Here is a 20,013-nt window from a genome sequence, read left to right as displayed (position 1 = left end):
CACCTGGATACGTGGGGACCGGGCTGCCCTCCCACCGTCCCTTTCAGGCCCAGGCCACCCTGGCTGGCCCCCAGGTCTAGGGTCACAGGAGGAAGAGGGGGATGAGGCAGGTGAGAAGGAAGATGCCAGAAAAAACACAATCAAACTGTGGATGTTTATTTGAGGCCAGCTCCCAGGTGCCTCAGAAACCAAGTGGAGCCAAGAGGGTGGGCGGCGCAGAGAGGGCTCGGCAGGCCCAGGGCAGCTGTGACCGACTGTCCTGGGCTGACGCTCCCGCCGGTGGCGCTTTGCCCAAACATGGCCTTGGAGCCAGCAGGGTGCCGTGCTTAGGGTCAGGCAGCCTGGACTCTGGCTGCAGCCGTTTAGCCTCAGCCGAGTGACTCTGTCCCTCACCTGTAGGCAGATGGAGGCCCTTCTCCATCAGGTGGCTGCTCCCAGGGCACCAGTCTCCCCCCAGGATGGCCTTGGGAGGAAAGGCAGGCAGCCCGTCCTGCGCTCTGTGCTCCCCCAGCTCGGGAGGTGGCCGAACCCCTGTGATACTCCTGATCTGTGAAGGTGTGGGACCTGCGGGGCTGGAACAGAAGGGAAGCCCAGCGTCCCAAACCTGACCAAGGTTTCAGGCACTTTCCTCCATGTTGGAAGCTGGACCAGGCCCAGAGCTCCGTCAGGAAGACAGAGGGCCATGGATCCAAGCCTACTGGGGGCGGGCGATGCGGTGCTGAGAGGCCGGGGCCCCAGGGCACAGAGGCAGCTCTGTCCCTGCACCAGGCTGACCGGGCCAGCCTCAGATGGGGAAGGAGGGTACCTGTGGGAAGTAGGGGGGCAGACAGAAGGGGCCTGAGGCTCCCCAGGTGAGCCAGAGGACTCCCAGCTGCTGTTGGGACCTGCTGGACACGAGGCAGTACCCAGCTTCCCCAGAGCCCCAGCCGCCTGGCCTCCTGCTGCTGGGGCAGGCGTGGCTCACAGTGACGTCAACCATCAGGACTCGGGGCTGTTCTCTCCTGGAGGGAGCAGCCAGCTCACCCCATCCACGTGTTGCCCTCTTAGGCCCCAACTGCCTCGGCCCCTTCGATCCACCCAGTCCTTTTCCTCTAGGATGGGGTGAAGGTCTGGGCAGCCCAGGGCTCCTGAGGGAAGCTGCTGGCCCTTTCTGGGCTCAGTTTCTGCATCCACAGAATGGGCATTGGAGCTCTTGGGGTCGGGACCTACGTTAACTGGGGCAACTGAGTAAGACGGTTCTAGTGAAAGGGGCTTATAGGCACCTCAAGTCTCCCCGAGGGGTCACCTTGGCAGGCTCAGTGAGGACAGGGGTAGGACAAGAGACTTGCTCGGGAGGTGCATCTGATGGTCCCCAACTTGGGCCTGGCAGAGCTGGCCCCCCTCCTCTGTGCCCAGGTGCAGGTGGGCTGGTTCGTCCTCACAGCGCCCTTGAGGGAGGCTAGTTAGTCTAATTCTCGGATGAGGCTCAGCAGGATCAGAGCCCCCAGGGTCACCTGCTAGCCCAGGTGGAAACAGAGGGGGAGGAGCAGATTCCAGGGGAGTCCCGGGGCCCTGGGCAGCCCCTGGGCTCAGGCAGAGCCCACCACCCTGCTCCTGCCCGGTGGGTGAGGGTGGCATTCTGCTATGGCTCTGGACAACCCAGGAAGTCACTTTGCCGTGCCCCAGCCTTCTGGCTCCCTGGGATGTGGGCCCACATGGCGAAGGTGACGATTGACACCCATGTCCGCCTGGCCTCAGCTTCTCTCCAGACATTGGCTCAAACTGCTTGTCTTTCTTCTTTCCCTTGAGGCCCTCTCTTTTCAAATCTTCTCCTCCAGAGCAAGCCCTCACAAGGGCAGCCACAAAGCAGAGACCCTCGGGTCCCCAGGAACTGACTGGGAAAGCCACATCCGGGCAGAGTGCTTGCCAGGGCCTGCCAGGCTCGGGGAAAGCAGAAGCAGGGCCCATGCAGAGGTGGGGGCGCTGGGAGACAGGACTCAGCCAGCTTCCTGAGCTGGACCTCGGGTCCCAGTGTGCAGTGCCACATGGACATCTCTGCCTGGGGCAGCCCACAGGCGTCCTCCGCCTCATTCACTGCAGCCTCCCTTAGTGGGTTGAATTTTGTCCCCCAAAAGATATGTTGAAGTCCCGCCTGAGACGGTGACCTTATTTGGAAGTGGGGTCTCTGCAGACACGGTCAAGATGAGGTCACGCTGGAGTAGGGGGCACCCATATCCAGTTACTGGTGTCCTAAAAGCAAGGCGCTGGGAATGAGGGTGGAGATGCGTGCACAACAATGTGAATGTACTTAATGCCACGGACTTACAAATGGTTAAAATGGTAAATGTTATGTACATTTTAACGCAATTTTAAAAAATGGATAAAAATTATAAGAAAAAAAAGTGAGGCAGAGGGAGATTTGAGATACAGAGGCGTAGAAGGGAAGAAGGCCATGTGACGAGAGACACAGGTTGGAGCGATGCGGCCATGAACCTGGGGAGATTGTCACAGCCACCAGAAGCCCCGAGCCTGGGGCCCATGTCCCTCAGAGCCTCTGATGGAACCAGCCCTGTCCACACCTGATCTCAGACTTCTGGCCTCAGAGCTGCAAGAGAATAAGTTTCTAGGGGGCTGGCCCCGTGGCCGAGTGGTTAAGTTCGCGCGCTCCGCTGCAGGCGGCCCAGTGTTTCGTTGGTTTGAATCCTGGGCGCGGACATGGCACTGCTCATCAAACCACGCTGAGGCAGCGTCCCACATGCCACAACTAGAAGAACCCACAACGAAGAATATACAACTATGGACCGGGGGGCTTTGGGGAGAAAAAGGAAAAAAATAAAATCTTTAAAAAAAAAAAAAAAAGAACAAGTTTCTGTTGTTCCAAGCTTCCTGGTTTGTGGCTATTTGTCACGGCAGCCCCAGGACACCAACAGCAGGCTGCCACCAAAGTCTGGATGCTTGGGGAGGGGGGCCAGCAAGGTGGGGAGGGAACTAGAGGCTGCTGGGGTCACAGAGGAGTCAGACGGGAGGTGGAGGCCGTCCCCTCACCCAGTGTAAGTCCACGGGGACCTTTGCAAGCACAGCCTGCCAGGAGGGCTGGTCGTAACGAGGAGGCACCTGGACACTGCAGGGACATGGCATGGGTCACAGGGCGCCGAAAGGATGCACTGCAGGTCCGGGGCCTCCCTGCAGGGTCAGAAAGTTGAAGCCAGGAGGCCACTTCAGGGAGGGGACGCCGGGGTGGGGAGCACTTAGCTGAGCTGGGAGGGGGAGTGAAACAGGGGCCTGTCCCTGTGGCCAGTGGCCTCCGCTGCACCAGAGCCAAGGGCCAGTGCCCTTGGTTGACCCAGAGTCGATGCCCACCTGATGGGACCTTCCTTCTTCAGGCTTCTGGGACACACCAGGCTGGGTGGCCCCCTTGCCTCTCTGGTCTCCCCACCCTCTCAGGCTGCCCTCTCTCACCCTTGCGCTGACTTCACCCATGCCTCTGCTTTCTGTCCACACCACGCCTGGCCTCCCGAGTCTGAGCCTGCAAACGGCGGTGGCTCTCCCCATCCAGGTGGACCTGGTCGCTGACACCCCCCTCAGGCCGAGCAGACGTGCGCACCAGCCCCTGAGGCTCCCCGAAACCTGCCGGCCCGCGGCGCCCCATCTCAGCGAAGGGTCCCCATCCCTCTGGGCTCAGGCCCATGACTGCTGTCTGCTTGACTCCCTCCCCACCCCCACAGCAAATCCCCGTGGCTCCAGGTCTCCAAATTCATGCGAAATCGAGCTCCCACCTGCTCTGAGCCTGCCAGAGTGCCACCCTCTCTTCCCTGACCCAGAGCCTCCTCTCACTCGGCTGAGCTCCCTTCGGTTTTCTCCCAACAGCCACAGCTGTCCTGCCACGCTCAGAGCCTGCCACTGGCCTCCCCTGCCACGCTCCCAGTGGCCTGCAGGGACCTCTGGAATCCAGCTGCCAGCTTCCCCACCCTCTGCCTCTCCTCTCCTCCCTCCTGCCCCCACTGAAGCCCCACTGGCCTCCTTTCCTTCCTGGAAGACTCAGGGCCTTTGCACTTGCCAGTCCCTATGCCTGAAATGCTACCCCACTCCCTTCCTGATACCTGCATGACTTGCTCCCTCATCTCCTGCAGCACTTTGCTCAAATGTCATCTTGACCATCCTGTCTAAAATTGCAACACCCCTCCGTCCTCCCAGGCACCGTGCACTTCCTTCAAACATCCTATATAATTGATCTATTTGTTCTGTCCATGCTCTGTCCCCACTCACGCCCCCACTACAGTGTAGGCTCCAGTGTCCAGCTCTACGAGGTCCCAGCTCCCGGTGTGCCTAGATGAGAGGATTGGCCGGGAGGACTGCTGCATGGCAGGCAAGCCTGACCTCGGAATGTCCCTTCCCTGAGAGCTGTCCCCACACTCATCCACAGGGTACCCTGAGAGGCGTGTTCAGCCTCAGCTACTGGCCTGAGAGGTTGGGCCCCTGCCTGGGAGCTGCAGCTGGGTCTCAGGGCCACTGGCCTGCCGCTGGCCTGGGAGTCTGTGCTCTGCTGCGATGTGGTCAGGGTGGCTCTGAGAGGAGAACGCCACTGCACGGAGAGAAGCAAGCTGAGTGGACACTGAGGGGCCCGGGAGGCCAAGATAAGCTTTCCCTGCAGCCTCATCCCGGGGACCTCCTCTGCTCAAGCCTGTGGGTGGGCTCACAGAAGGCTGCAGATGATTGGCACAAAACTAGTCAGACAGACCAGTGGACAGGAGAGAGGATCCAGAAGGAGATGCCCCTCACCCTTCTCGAATCAACTGATTTATAACAAAGTCCACTGCAGTGCAGGGGGAAAGGATGGTCTTCTCATTCAAGGTGCCACGTCAGTTGGACATTGATGGGGAAAATGACCCTTGATCTCTACATCACACCAAATACAGAAATTAATTAAAAATGGACCACAGGACACAATGTGAAAAGTAAAACCAAAAATCTTCTAGAATAAAACATAAAAGAATCTCTTCAAGACATCGTCTTTGGCACAGGTTTCTTACATAAGACCCAAAAGGGACTCCCCATAAAAGACAAGACTGAACTTCATTAAAATTAAGAAGTCCGCTCATCAAGATGTCATCAAGAGAGCAAAAAGGCAAGCCACACACAGGGGACAAGATTGCCTCCAAACCTCTGTGCATCCTGAGAGATGGAGAGATCCAAGCAGAGCCTTGTGTCCAGAATATGCTATAAGGAACTCCGACAAATCGATAATTAAAAAAAAAATGCAAACAAACCAGTTTTTCTTAACGGGCAACAACACACTTGACCGGGCACTCTGCAGACCTCAAGATCTCCAAATGGCTGATACTCTGATGCAAAATTGGTCAACCTCCCTCATTAATCACCAGGGAAATAACATTTAAACCACAATGAGATGCTACTGCACACCCACCAGAAAGGCTAAAAGTGAAAAATCTGAGAGTGTTAAGTGCTGGTGAGGATGCGGAACAGCGGGAGCTCTCATATACCTCCGGTGGGGTCAAAGTTCAAAAACCCATTGCCAATTTCTACTAATTCCTGTGCCTGAGCTATGACCCAGGAATCCCATTTCTAGGTGTCTCCCTGTGGTGGTTAATTTTACGTGTCAACATGACCGGGACACCGGGCGCCCAGACATTCAGTCGGCCATTATTCTGAGTGTGCCTGTGAGGATGATTGTAGGTGAGATTAACATTCACTGGAAGCAGACTGAGCTCCGAGGGTGGGTGGCCCGTACAAGCAGTGAGAGGCCGGGCAAGAGCAAAAAGGCTGAGCCTCCGGAAAGTAGGAGGGGGCTTCCTCCCGCTCCACTGCCTCGAGCTGAGACATCGATTTTTTCCTGCCTTAGGACTCGAACTGAAACATCAGCTCTTCCTGGGTGTCCAGCCCACCGGCTGCAGATCTCGGGACCTGTCAGCCTCCACGATTGCGTGAGCCAATTCCTTATAGTAAATCTCTTTATCTCTTCATATATATATTTATTTATGTCTATTATAAAATATATATTCATATGCATATCAACAAGCTATACATACAAATATAAACAAACAAATAAGGGCTTATAGCACCAAAAGGCGGGACTAAGAACGTACACACCAGCTCTCCTCATCAGAGCCCGCGGCTGCTGAAACAAAGGACTACAAACCGGTGGTTTAAAGCAACACAAATTTATACTCTCCCCGTTCTGGAGGCCGACAGTCTGAAATCAAGGTGTTGGCAGGGTCGGCTCCTTCCGGAGGCCCTGAGGAGAGTCTGTCCACGACTCTCCTGGCTCCTGGTGGTTGTGACAAACCTCGCCGTTCTTGGGCTTGTGGCCGCATCCCTCCCATCACTGCTTCCATCGTCACGTGGCCTTCTCTGCAGGTCTCCTCTGCGTGTCTGTCTGATCCCCTCTGCTTCACTCTTATAAGGACATTTGTCATTGGATTTAGGGCCGATCCTAATCCAGAGTAATCTCATCTCGAGATTATTGACTAATTACATCACAAAGATCCTTTTTCCAAATAAGGCTGCACTCACAGGATCCGGGGGACACGTCTTTTTTTGGTGGGGGGATGGGCATCATCCAGCAAGCCCCAAACTGGAAACCACCCAAATGTCCATCAATAGGAGAACGGATAAACCAATTACGGTTTATTCCTACAATGTAAGGTAATTCAGCTACGAAAAGGAACCACTGACGCATGCGGCAAAACGGGTGACTCTCACAGAGGTGACTCAGAGGGAAAGAAGACAGACACGAAAGAAACAAAGCAAATCCGTGGGCTAGAAGTCAGAAGAGTGGTCCCCTGGTTGGGGTGGGGGGTGGGGGGTGGGTTTAAAGACGGGAAGGCCCCAAGGGCACTCCATGGGGGCGGGATACTTTCTGTCATCACCTGGGGGTGTTGGTGCTCATGGGTAAAAACGTGTCGGGCTGCACCTAAAGATGAGTGCATGTCACTGTCTGTATGTTCCACCCTAATTGAAAAAGGAGCCGGGCCAGCCCAGTGGCGCAGCAGCTAAGTGTGCATGTTTCGCTTCGGCGGCCTGGAGTTCGCCGGTTCGGATCCCGGGTACAGACACGGCACCCCTTGACAAGCCACGCTGTGGTGGGCGTCCCACATATAAAGTAGAGGAAGATGGGCACGGATGTTAGCTCAGGGCCAGTCTTCCTCAGCAAAAAGAGGAGGATTGGCAGCAGGTGTTAGCTCAGGGCTAATCTTCCTCAAAAAAAAAAGGAACCCAACCAAGACCTCAGGCTGAAGGGAAGCCTGGGGGCAGGGTTACCCACCTTTGGGTTTGGGGAATGGTAGAGAGGGGTGCTGGCGGAGCTTGGGGGGAGTCAGAGGCTCTGCTGTTTGAAGGTGGCCTCAGACACCTCACTCTACCTCTCTCAACATCAGTCTCTCCGTCTGTCAGATAGCGTGTGAGCCCTGCCCCCCACAGACGGCAACTTCCACAGGAGCCAAGGGGTCTTCATCTTATATCATCCGCCCGGGGTGGGGGACTGCTCACTACAGGGCGAGGGACCAGGGCCAGCTCAAGGCAAGAGGCCAAAACCAGCATCTGCAGGTGTGCATGCATGAGTGTGCACATACACATGCAACCATTCCACACACGTGTGTGCATATGTGCACATGCGTGAAGATATTACCTAGAAGTTAAGGTTGGGGAGGGGGAGGCTGAGGCCTGTGGCTACTAGAAATGTTTAAATTCCTCACGTGTGGCTCCCATGATATTTCTGTCGGACAGCTCTGCTCTGGAAGATGAATCAGGGAGGAGCTGGGCAGAGGGAGGACAGGACCAGGGCGTGACCGGGGCGGACCATCCAGAAGTCTCCCTCCCTGGGGCCTCCCCCAGGCTCTAGTGCAGGGCCTGCTGGATAGAACGCTCTCCATCTTGAAAACCGTTAATAACCTTTGAACCAGGGGCCCCACATTTTCATTCCACACGGACCCACACATTATGTCCAGGCAGGTGGTCTGGTTCAGGGGGTTCCAGGGGGCTCTGGGTTGGGCCTGGGCACTGGGCTGTGGCTGAGGGGAGGTGCCAGTCCCTGTCAACTGCCCGTACCATCCAGGGCAAGGGGGCAGCCTGTGGCTGGATGTGTGGAGGCTGCCCAGCATCGGACGTCCGGTGCTTGATCAACCACGTGAGGAGGTCTCACCCACGTTGTCTCAAGGCCGCCCAGCATCCCCCGGCCCCCTCTGGCCCCTCTGCAGGCTGCTGTTCAGCGGGAGAATCCTGCAGCCTGAGCCGCAGCGAGCGAGCTGGGGGCAGGGTGGGGGTGGCGTCGGAGAACCGAGGGCAGAAGCTGTGACAGCAGTGTCACCCTGCAGGGCATAGCTTGGGGCTGCGAGGAAGCCCACTTCTGTGTAAGGTGACCCAGGTGTGGGAGCTCTTTCCACGTCGGAAAAAAGATTAATGTCAAGTGTCTAAGTTCAAGATGTATGTGGACCAACACTCACACTCACAGGTCTCCCTCAGCCGCTCTCACTCTGGGCCGAAATCCGTCCAAGCAGATGGGGGACAGTTGGGAGAGGCCTAGATCAGGGAGGGCCACCCCCTGCCCCCCTGCGCCTCATTAAGTCACAGCCGGGCCCCCCAGGACCCTTGGGGCTGCCAATTTCTCAGGAACCAGGGGCCGTCCCCCTCCCTGGTCCCCTCTCCCAGCTCAGAGAGCACCTCTGAGGCATCTGCTATGCTGTCCTGCCCCTCCCCACAGCCTGGCACAGCCCTGGCAGTTTGGAAAGTAGCCACAGGGCTGCCTGTCTGTCCACCTGTGCTTCTCTCTTGGTCAGCTTCATGGTGGCAATGCAGCCCTGGGCCCACGAGGTCTGGGACTGTGGTGTCTATGTCCTCCCAGGCCCTCTGTGTCCCGCCCTGCCCAAGTGTCCTCCTGCATTTCCCCGGAGGCTGGAAGCAGAGCAGTGGGGAGACAGGGGAGATGATCCAGAAAGAGGCTGGTCAGTGAAAGTGGCCTCCTGGGGCGTTGGATGAGCTGGGGCCAGGCAATACAGACCTTAGGGAGACTCTGGGTAGAATTGGGAGCAGGCAGGAGGCGGGGGCCGAGGGCAGAGCAGAGCCCTGCTGAGGGAGCCAGAAGGGCCTGGGCGCAGGCAGCACAGGCCTCACCTCCTCCTTGGCCTGAGGACTTCCACGCTGGGATGGCAGGCAGGTGGGAGTGGGAGGTGGGCCACCAGAGCCTGCGGGAGCATCATCCACAGCTGATGTCCTAGGTCCCTCCTTCACCCAGTGATGGGTGCACTCACCCCAGACAGAACAGGGTGCCTCACTGGACCAGGCATGCACGCTGCTCCAGACGGCCAGGTAAAGGCCAGGCAGGCAGGAGGGGGCATCCTCGGCAGTGTGTGGCCAGGTGGGAAGCATCTCAGGCTGCCCTTTGAGAACAGCGGATGGACTGGGACGTTCCCCTGGAATTCACAGCGAGCACCTGCTGTGCCACTGGCCCCGTGACTCTCTTAGGGGTGACAGCTGCGGTTACAGGAGATAGAACAGCCAGGGCAGATCAACCTGATTGTCCCTCACATGCTGTGGGCCCATGGCAAGTCACTCCACCTTTCTGTGCCCCAATCGCCACATTTTCAGAGTAGGGGCAGTGTCTCTAGACCCGAAGGTGGCTGGGAGTCTAGGCCAGGCAGCAGGTCTGGAGAAGCTCTCAAGTGCCCCAGAAACATCTGGGAGCAAGGGAGCCCTCAGGGTCCTCAGTTTCCCACTGTCAGATCAGGTGGTCCTCAGTTGGAGGGGACCCTGAAAGTTGGTCATTCTGATCTCCCGTTTCCAGGAGCACAGTTGGAGTGCTTTTTCTCAAAAGAAGAAAGACAGACCAATGCCAAGTTCTCCCCATTCAGCCGGGGGTAAGAGTGGGGTGAGGAGGCAGCCAGGACACATGGAAAGGTAGTCATTTCAGACTGAGGGCTCCCCTGCAGAAGTTCCCGTCTTTATAACCTAGAACAATCCCGACCTCGTGGGGCAGCTGGGATGGTGATGTGAGATACCGGGGGGAGCCCCAGAAGCTCTGGACACAGGGTGCTCAGTTGAGGTGGACCGTGAGCAGCCTTGTTAGAGGAGGGCAGGTTTCTGTGTGACCCCAACAAGGAGAACCAAAGAGACTCACAGAGCCTGTAGGAGCGAAGGCAGAAACCATGGTCCCTGAGCCCCGGCAGAGACTCCCTGCAGGCTGGCCGTCCTGCTGCCCCTTATCCAGATAGAAAACCCAGTGCTGCCAAAACCCAGTTTGAGCTGCCTGGAGTCCTCATTGGTGACTCCAAGTTCAACCAGGCGCCCCCAGGCCTCAGACCTCCCTCCCCAGCTGTCGGAGCAGGTTTGGGGATGGTCTTTCCCTGGGTGGCTGATGGCGCAATGCTCCCCTCTGCCCCACTTTGCCCTGGGAACGGAGAGGGAGAAAGGCGCCTCCCGCCGTCCTGTCTCTGTGTACTTTCTCCGGGAGAAACTCGAGAAACTCACACTCTCGCCTTCTGCCCAGGATGGGGAGAGCTGCCCCCGGGCCAGGCCAGCGTGGGGTTGGTGTCCTGTGGCTGCCATAACAAGTGACCACAAACGAGCTGGCTTACAACAGCAGGAATGTGCTATCTCATGTCTGGAGGCCGGAAGTCCACAATCTGGCTGTCAGCAGGGCCACACTCCCTCCAAAGGCTCCAAGGGAGCGTCCTGCCTGCCTCTCCTCTCCCAGCTCCCGGGGGCCCCACGCGGGCGTTGGCCTGCGGCCGACTCTCTCCAACCCCTGCCTCCCTCTTTGCGTGGCCTTTCCCTCCTTCCTCCCAGATTTCCCTCTGCCACGTATAAGGACACCTGTCATGGTGTTTAGGGCCCACTCTAATCCAGAATGATTTCATCAGGAGGTCCTCATCTCAGTTACATCTGCAAAGACTCTTTTTCCAGATAAGGTCCTGTTCACAGGATCCAGATGGACGTGTCTTTTGGGGGCCACCATTCAACTTCCTCCAGTGGGACTCCCAAGATATCACGGAATCAGGGACAGAGCTGCTCCTGGTCATGTGGTTACAATTGTGGGGCGTGGGGTCTGAGAGCTGTGGGCAAGTCACAGACTCCTTAACAGAAACACCAGACACAAACAAGCTGGCAGCGGGGGCTGGAGACTGGCTGAGGTCACAGGGGCAGGGCCTGGCCCAGAGGGCCCTCGGTGAACATGACTGCGATTGTGACCAAGAAGGAGAATGGCGAGAAGGAACGACCCTCGGCCTCAGACGCTCGGCTCCAGGCTTCTCCGGGTCGGTCTGAGCCGGGGGTCCTGCTGCCTCCGGAGACCGAGGAGATATTTGACTCCTTGCCGGTGGGCGGCCCTGTAGCTCCTGCTGAGCATGTGCAGGTGCAGCTGGGCCAGAAACGGTTTGCAGAAAGTGAAGGGTCTCGTCTCAGGTCATCGGGGGGCTTGGTCCCTGTGGACACTGGGCAGTCCCTTAGAAACCAGAGGGGAGGGGCCGCAGGAGAGCCCCAGCAGGCCTGGTTCCTTGGGGTCCAGGTCACACAGAGGGCCTGTGGGTGTTTGGTGTGGTGTGGGTCCTAGATGTGCCCTTGCATGGTATGTGATGGGGGACGGGGCACAGGCGTGGGTGCAGGCTAGGGCCTCGGGTTGCCCAAGCAGCCCAAGACATGCGGGGTTTATGGGGTCGACCTCCTCTCCAGGGGGCGGAGGGCAGGCTTGGCTTGGGCCTGACACAGTCTCTCTCGTTGAGCGCGTGGGAGCGATGGAGCAGATGAGGCCTGGGGGCCAAGGGCCTTTCTGCCACCGGTATGCCGCTCAAACCTTTGAACTTTGGACCTCGGCTCTATTAATAACGTAAATCACCCAACAGGAGGGGGAAGCAGGGGCTGGGCCTGACCCGCCAGAGTGCCATCTGCCTCCGCCTTCCATGCCCGTCACCCTCCTAGGGCTGGACCCTACCCCTGTCTCTCCCAGGCACTCTGGCCTCTGGCCTCTGGTTGACTTTCCCCATGGCCCCCACTGCTCAGCCTCGGCCTCCCCACACGAGAGGCCTTCCTAGGAGAGGAAGGCTGTGGGCATCTGGAGCCCAGGTAGACCCGAAGAGCCCCCTCTGCCCCACCCTACCTCCATTTGAGGGCAGGGGGAGGGGTCTGCTTTGTGGCCGTAGGGGAGGATGCAAGGACTGGGCTCAGCCAAGGATGGGAGCAGTACCCCCAATACTCTGCAGAGCCCCCTTGGCCATTCAGATGTCTAGGTGAACTCTGGTTGTCCTAAACCCGAGGCCAGCAGTGGTCCCCTCTGCGTTTCTCCCATCAGAACCCAAATCCTACACTTCTCGGGGTTTGCAGGGCTGGGTGGTACAGCAGGTGGAGCTCAGGCTGGGTGGACGGCCAAATCCTAGCTCTCCTCCTTCCTGCTGCATGACCTTGACCTGGAGGGGGAGTCACCTGCTGTCTGAGGCTCAGTGCTCAGGAAACCTCAATTCTTCCTCTTGTCAGCGAGGGGAAGCAGCCAACCCAAGCAGGATGCTGGTGGCTGCTGTGCCCCAAGACCCAGCCTGTGGCCATGGCCATGTTTCTTCCTGTCCCCCTACCCCTACAGATTCCTTCTTTGACCCTGTGTTGGGGAATCTCTCCTGCCCCCTCCCCAGGGGTCTGAGGGTCCACGCAGGACTCCAGGCACCCCCTCATCCCCGAGTACCCAGAGCCAGCCTCTCAGCCAGCACCCTCTCCTGGAAACCTCCAGTACCCCCACAGCCAACACTCCCAGGGGTTTCCTGCTCATGGCCCTGGATCCTGGGGTGCAGGTGGAGCAGAGACAAACCCCAGCCCAGGGTGAGAGCTATGCTATGGTGAAAATTGGGCAGCCCAACCAAGGCAGGATTGGTGAGGGGATTTTGGCCCCACTGCCATCTGGGCCAGGAGCCCTGGGCAGAGGTGGGGCCGCAGCACGGCGCCACTGCAGGGGGTGCAGGGATCCACATAGGGATCCGAAAGGAAGTTGGCTCGGCCTTGTCTGGCCCCTGCCACATCAGGCAGCCCCTCACTTACATCAGGCCCTACACACTGGCTAACCGGTTTCACCCTGGACAGGGCTCTGACTCGCTGGTATGCCTGTCAGCAGTGGCCTCTGACCCCCCGGGTGAGCCTTTCCCGAGGCCCCTGACCCTGAGGACTGGGCCCCCTATACCCTGCCATTGCTAGGTACCTGGCCCCTCTACCTTGGCATGGCACATTCAGGGCCGTGGACCTCTCGTGGGCAGGGGTCTGACTGCCTGGGGCTCACCTTACTAGGGATGTTCAGGAAACAAGTGCTTTCGGGGGAGTGGGAAGGACTTCTGGGGGCTGGTCTGTGTTTGCCCTGGATGCAGTGGACTGAGGGACTAGAGCCAGAGCCGATGGCACCTGTCCTGGTGGCCTCTATAAGGCCTGGGAGAGGGTGTGGGGCAATCTGAGACCCCCCAGGGCCTACCACTCCTCAAAGGGTCTGTGGGGCGGGGATGGGGCCTCCGGGTCCTGGGGTGAACCATGAGCACTGAGCCAGGGCAGTGAATTCACAAGCCCGCTGGAGAGGGGCCAGCATGCCTCAGGGCTCCCCAACAGCCTGAGACAGTATCTCTGGGCCTGGAGATTTGTTTAGGGGTAATGTTTATTGTTTCTGTTTTCTCTGATTACAAAATGAATGCATTTCAAAAGGGAAATTTGAGAAATACAGAAAATTGTAAAGAAGAGAATAAAACCGACTCATGCTGTTACCAGGTATACTTCCTTCGGCCCCAAGGCTGCCTGCCCAGGAGGAGGAGCGGGCTGGACAGGTCCCAGCTGGACCAGAGGTGCTATAGCCCCCGGGTCCTCTGGGGACCTCTCGTCGTCCTCTTGCTGCCCCTTTGCCACCGGCTCTGTTCACTAAGAGGGAACAATGCTGACTCACAAGGAACCCCACTTCCTGGCCCAGACCCACTGCAGCAATTCAAGCCATTAGACCTGTAAGTAACCCTCATGCGCCCCTCCCCACTTCCATCCGCCCTTCCCGCCTCCAGGAAGGCCTCCCCGACTGACCTCCACCCCAACTTGCTCTGAAGTCATTGCAAGGCCCTCCAGGTTCCAGCAGAGGGTCTCCAGGCTCTTCTCCCCTCTGTCGTTGGTCTCCTTGGTCTCCCCACTGGAGCTGAGATCCTGTCAGGCTGATGGATGCCCAGTGGGGGCCTGCTTCTCTGGATGACCAAGAATTCCCCGGAAGTGAGGTGCATGCCACAGCTAGACCAGGACTGGGGCGCTGTCAAGTTAGGCTTCTGTTCCCAGCTGGGCCTGGTGTGGGAGGGGGATTCTGTGAAGAAGGCCAAGTAATTCTCAGAGTTACCCCCTTCACCCAAGGCCACCCTCTCATCTCCCCCAATGGCTGCAGCCATTTGAATTAAAAAAAAAAAAAAATTGGTTTAACATTTTTTTGAAACTTGGGACTTGACACTGATTTTCACCCTTCTCCTGCCCACCCCCACCCCCAGGCGCAGAGCTGGAGAAGACTGTACATCCAACATCCACTCAAGGGTTAACTGAGGCCAAAAGCAGCCACTCTTGTTCTGAAGCGCCCCCAGCCCCAGGCATTGATCCCTGGTCCCGTGGCCACCACGGGCGTGTGGGTGCAGACAAAGCTGTGTTCATCCAGGCTGGGTTTGATGAGAGCAGCACAAGGACCCCATTCTCGGCCGTCCCCAGCTGCGTCCCCTCCCCCAGCAAGCATGACATCCCAGGAGGGCCCCGGAGGGCGCAGGCGCAGCTGCTGGGGCTCAGGGAAATTCACAAGGGGCCTGCGCTGGGGAGCGGTTCTGCCTGAACGGTACAGACAGCTGCAAGTCGGCTCATCATGTCTTCCGTGGGAAGCTGCCTGCATTTTTACAACTGAATCTTGAACCTAAAAGTGGAGGTTCACGTCCAGCCCGTTAAATGTAATCTCGTTGGTTTCAGTCCAATGTGACCTTTTGGACTCTGGCTTCCAGATTCTTGCCATATATAAGCAGTTCTTCCCAGCCGCAGAGATGGTGACCTGCCCGGCGGTGTCTTCATCCCGGTGACTCAGAAACACGCTGGGCCACTGGAGCCTGTGGAGGGGGCTTCCCAGGAAGAATGGGGCCCTGGTGGCATCCTTCTGTGGGTCCTGTGGCCCAAAGCACCCAACTGCGGTCATGAGGCCCATGTTTTTCTGCTCTCTGTCTACAAGGATAATGGGCTTGTGAAAGTCGGGACCTATCAAGTCTGCCCCATCCATGAGTCTTGGGGCTCTCTGGGACCCAAAGTCCAGCCAATCCATGTCTTGGTTTTGCGGAAGAATCCGGGGCCCAGGTACCTAGCCCCTGGGTGAGAACACGGGTAAGTTACACCGTCTCAGTCTCAGTTTGCTCATCTCTAAAATGGGCATGATCATCACTATCATCTGTGTCCCAGGCTGTCCAGAGGATTAAACGTGTACCTAGGACAGCATCTGGCACCCAGATGCCCATGTCATCTAGGCCAGAGAGGGGGACCAGTGGAGTTGCTCATAACTTTGCCCACTGGATCCGGGTCTGGGCCCCAAACCAGGGCTCTGTCCATTCCTTGCAGCTGCCCCTCACCTGTGGGTCGGGGCCCAGCACAGCCAGGTTGCCAGGTTGGTTGGCAGGGATGTGTTCTCTCTTGTGAGCAGGTGGCCCTTCCATTCTTCAAGCTGCTCCACTGGAGCTCCCTCATTCATTCTCTCTCTGAGAAGCACCCTCCTCACCCCCACTTGTTGAGGCTGGGTCCTCACGACCAAGCACCTTGTCCAAGCCTGGAGGTTTCAGGCAGCACATGGCGGGGTGGCTGCTGGGCCCTGGCCTCCTCCAAGCAGGGGGAGGCCACCGCAGAATTTTGCCCCGTGGAGATAGGATGGAGGAGGGGGTAGGGGGAAAAAGAGCCCTGCCGCTGCCCCCCACCCCCACCCCCACCCCCACCCACCCCACCTCCCTTGGTGTGACCCTTCCCTGAGGCGCGGACAAAGGCCGGCTGGGCGGGCGGCGCCTTTAAGGACGAGGCACGGCGGGGTCGGTGCCAGGAGGCGCCGGGCGCGCCCCGGGGGAGCCGCGCCGCAGGCAGAGGAGCGCGGGCGCTCGCAGCCAGCCACCCCGGGCGCGACCCGCGTGGTCACTTGCTTTCTTTTCCCACTTGCTCCGGGTGGGGGCTGGGCAGCTGGGGTCTTCCCATCGGCTGCTGGCGCAGGCTCCGCGCGGTGGGGGCAGGGAGCTCCAACGCGGGACTGGGGGGCCCCCGGAGTTGGGGAGCGGAGCGAAGGCCGGGGGCGCATCGCAGCCCCATCCGGGCCCGGGGCCCTCCGTGCGGGTGGGACTGGGGTACTTGGCTCTCTTCTCCGTCCGAGGCGCGTGGAAAGAGATTCTGCCCGAAATGCGGCGGAGAGTCGGCGAGCCGCGGAGGGTCGGGGCCCAGGGCCAGGGTCGCGGTCCCTCCCGCAGCCCGCCGGCCAGGAGCCCGAATTAGGGAGGAAGCATCCGGCGTGGGGCTCAGGAGCGCACCAACTCGAGGCGACCACTTTCTGCCTCCCGTCCCCCACCCCCCTCCCCGAAAAGCGAGAAGAGCTGGCGTGGAGGGAAGAGAGATTAGATTTCGCTCCTCTCTCATCAATTTTCTGTTTAATGTCACCAGGCCCCATTGTGGGAGAGGGAAGCACGTCACCCAGGCCATAAATTTGCGATTATGGCGCCTCCGGCCGCCTCCCCGTTCTAGGAGACCGGGCGGACTCCGGCGAGCAGGCCGGGACGGCCTCTGCCGGACACCCGGCCGCCCGGAGCCGGAGCCGGAGCCGGAGCGCAGCCGGAGCAGCCGCCGCGCGGTAGGTGCTGCGCCGCTTCTCCCGACGCGGGTCCGGGGGCGCTCGGCCGGCTCCATCCCCGCCGCCCGCCAGCCCCGCGGCTCAGTTTCCAAAGGGCTTTTGTTTCTGGCTGGGAAGCGGCGGCTTTAACTTTACTCCATCCGCCTGGGGAGGCTTTTTGCATCCAAAATGCCTGCTATTAAAAAATACAAATGCAAACCAAACAAAATCAGTTCTGGTGGAAAGAAAATCCCTCCATCTGCGTCTGCGCTTCCATCACGCAGAGCAGACAGCTGCTAGCTGGGCTTGGGGTTTGCATATTGAAAGGGACCTGGGCCCAGCGTGGGCCAGAGACCCGGCCCTTGGGCCCTTGGAATGTGCTGGAAGAGGTTCATGCAAGTCATGAGCCAGAGTTGGTGGCACCGCCTGGCCCCCTGGCCTCGGCGCTGGCCCCGGGCAGGCTGCTCTGGCTACCCTTGCTTGGGCTGTTGGAAGAGGGAGTCTTCCGGGGAGTGTCCCTTTGGGACACTTTCCTGGGCACCCCTCATTCCCACCTCCGCTGGGGACTTACAGACTGCAGCAGGTCTGATGTGTCATGAATTGGGTGCAATATGTGTTCGTGCAGATTGAGGGGAAAAAACGGATCTATTGAATGATTTTTAATTAAATGGATCGACTGTCCTGTTAACAAAAGAGGCGGTGGCCATGCTCAGGTCAGGCCGGAGGGGTGGTCGTGTGGCCGTGTCTGGCCAGCCCCAATGCCTGCCTCTGGGGACTGGGAGGAAAGGCTTTGCCGCAGGCTCAGGCTGCTCTGTGGGAATTTTGATGGGAATAATTTATTTTTGGTCTATATATGCCGCAAGTAACCAGGCCAAGGACTCAGTCCCCCCAGAAACAAGAGGGAGGAGAAGGAGGCGGGTCTGGCGCCTGCCCAGCCCTGATGCCCAGCCCTGGTGTCGTCCCAAAGGCAGCCCCAGAAGGGAGCCTCAAGCCTTGGTCATCGGACACCGGAAAAAAGTCCTAGGGGCTGCAGGAAGCAGGGGGAGTGTAGCTCAGCCCAGGGGCAGGAGGAGGTTTGTGGGGTTTGTGGGGTAGGCCCACCCTATAGAGCTGGGGCCAGGGTGTGAGTGGGGAGCTCTGCCAGCAACAGCTTTACAACAGGAAGAGCACAGGAGGGTCGCTGTGTGACCCTGGGTGATGAACGGCCCAGGTCTCCCGTTTTGTGTCGGAAGCAAGTCCAAACGGGCAGCGCCTTACCCTCTGGAGCCCTCTGCTGGGGCAAAAGTGGGAGGGGGAGTCTGGCCGGGCTGGGGCCTTTCCAAATCTGGGAATGTGAAGAAATCCAATGGGGAAGTGGGCTTCCAGGCTCCTGGCCACCCTGGGAGCCCCGGGTGTGCAGGGGCCGGTGCCTGTTGTGCTCGCCTGCGTCTCAGGGCCCTGCCCTCCCGCTGGCTGCCTGAGCTCCGGTGCTCTGAGAACTTGGTTGGACCCGGGACCCCAGTGGTGGAGGTAGGGGCTGATAAGCTGGGGCCCTGCAGAGCAAACGGGGTGGGTCAGTTCCAGTCCCCATACTTTGGGTTCTGTTCCTGGCCTTGCTTGCCCACTGCGGCTCTGCCTGGGCCGGCTGGGTTTTATCAGAGGAGACTGACACCCAGCCTGCATCCCTCTCCCAGGGTCCTCCCGCCAGGGTGAGACCAGGCCCTGAAGTCCACTCCGGCCCATCTAGACATACCCTGACAGCGACACGTGTAAACACACCCAAGTACGGCCCTGGGCCAGCGGCGCAGGGCTCCCTCTAGCTGGGTCATGCACACAGGCCTGTCTGCAGGGAGGCAGGTAGCCACCTGGGGAGGGCGTGCAGCCAGGGCCTGGTTGGGGGGCGGTCTGGAAGGACCACTTGACTGTCCCCTCATCAGGCTCTACCAGAGCTTTTGTCCCCGAGCAGGACAGTTCCAGCCACTGAGCCGGGTCTGGGCCTTGGTCATCAGTAGGGTTCTTCCTCAGGAGCAGGAAGGCAGAGGGCCCGGTTTGGGTCAGCCTCCTGCAAGGAGATCCCCAAAACACATCCCCCCCCTTTCAGCTTTAGAAGGTGAGTACAGATCCCCAGAGAACCTGCTTCCCCCTGCCTCCCTCCCTCCGCCTCCCCCCTCCGGCCCACTTGGCAGGGCCCACTTCCTACATGGAAGGAGCAGGGCTGCCTTTGGGGAGGGCGGCCTTGCACCGCACTATTGATTCCTTTCCGGGCTTCCCTGGGGGGCCACTGCCTTCCTCCAGCCTCCATGAGAAAGTGACCAGGAGGCTGGAAGGGGCAGGACGCAGGGAGTGGGGAGGGGATGGGAGGCCCCCTCTCCTGGGCCCTCCTTCCCCCTGGGCGTCCCAGACGGCTCCCCACTCCCATTATCCCCTTTAACAGTAACAGCAATCACTGTCACTAATAAAGTCAGGGAGGAGAAGCCTAGCAATGGGACACTCCTGCCCGTTTATGAAAACCACTTCAATTTAACCCAGATGGGTCTCCTGGTTGATAACCTCACACAACCAGCACCCTGAATTATACTTTCTGTGTGAACACACTGGGTTATATTTAGCCACAAATTGCAACCCTGTGTTTAACAAGCACCTTCCCTGAGCAGAGGGGGCTGGGCAGCCTCCTGACCTGGTTGGAAGAAACAACAACAGAATTAAAGCCCCCCAAGAGGGAGGGGCTGGGAACTGCTCATCTGACTTCAAAGTCTTTCTCGCTGGCTGCTCTGGTTGCCTTTTAAAACTTAGAGCCACGTCCCCAAGTCTGTCTTGCAGCCTGTCTGTGGCCTGTGCCTCTGCGAGGGGCCCAGGGGCTCCAAGTGATCAGGGCTTGGGCCTCGGTGTGCGGGCCCCTTGCTCAGGTCCCAGCGAGGCCTCCCGGGGGGAGACGGGACTAGAGGACCCTCAGGGCCTGGCCTGGCTCCTGACAACTCTTCCTCTGATGGCTGCTTCCCCCCAACCCTGGGCCTCTGAGCGGCCCCCTCCCCTGCTGCCTGGTCCTCTGGCCCCAGCAGATAATGAACAGGCTGTGACTGGAAGTTTTGTTTTCAGTAGGGGCAGACCCCTGCCCCTGGGGGGTGCAGGAGATCTATCGCCTTCCTCTCCCCTCCAAAACAGGCCTGCCCTAACAAAGCTTAAGCCCCCAAAGACAGAGGACGTGGCAGAGAGAAGGCCGCCCCAAGTGTAGGCATGAA

At 59.1% G+C, this 20,013-nt stretch overlaps 1 protein-coding gene and 1 long non-coding RNA gene across 3 annotated transcripts in view; one reads left to right on the top strand and one right to left on the bottom strand.

Moving 5' to 3' along the window:
• Window positions 1-13,588: 13,588 nt before the first annotated feature.
• LOC111775563 (uncharacterized) lies at window positions 13,589-14,517 on the bottom strand. Its single transcript, XR_002811269.2, has 2 exons — window positions 14,017-14,517; window positions 13,589-13,863 (listed from the first exon to the last, which is right to left on the bottom strand). It is a non-coding gene; the product is annotated as an uncharacterized lncRNA (long non-coding RNA).
• A 668-nt stretch (window positions 14,518-15,185) lies between these two features.
• The window catches only part of BAHCC1 (BAH domain and coiled-coil containing 1), a 77,044-nt gene continuing 72,216 nt past the window's right edge, over window positions 15,186-20,013 (top strand). The window contains exon 1 of one of the 2 annotated variants that reach the window (XM_070225783.1): window positions 15,186-15,324. The gene's annotated coding sequence lies outside the window, so the exon portion shown is untranslated. Of the gene's footprint in view, window positions 15,325-16,684; window positions 16,817-20,013 lie in introns of those variants that run through there. The other variant, XM_070225788.1, reaches the window with a different exon arrangement.

The sequence above is a fragment of the Equus caballus genome, chromosome 11, assembly GCF_041296265.1.
Source record: "Equus caballus isolate H_3958 breed thoroughbred chromosome 11, TB-T2T, whole genome shotgun sequence".
NCBI lineage: Eukaryota > Metazoa > Chordata > Mammalia > Perissodactyla > Equidae > Equus > Equus caballus.
The sequence above is the reverse complement of the archived record's forward strand: the minus strand, read 5'-3'. Positions and strand labels throughout refer to the sequence as shown.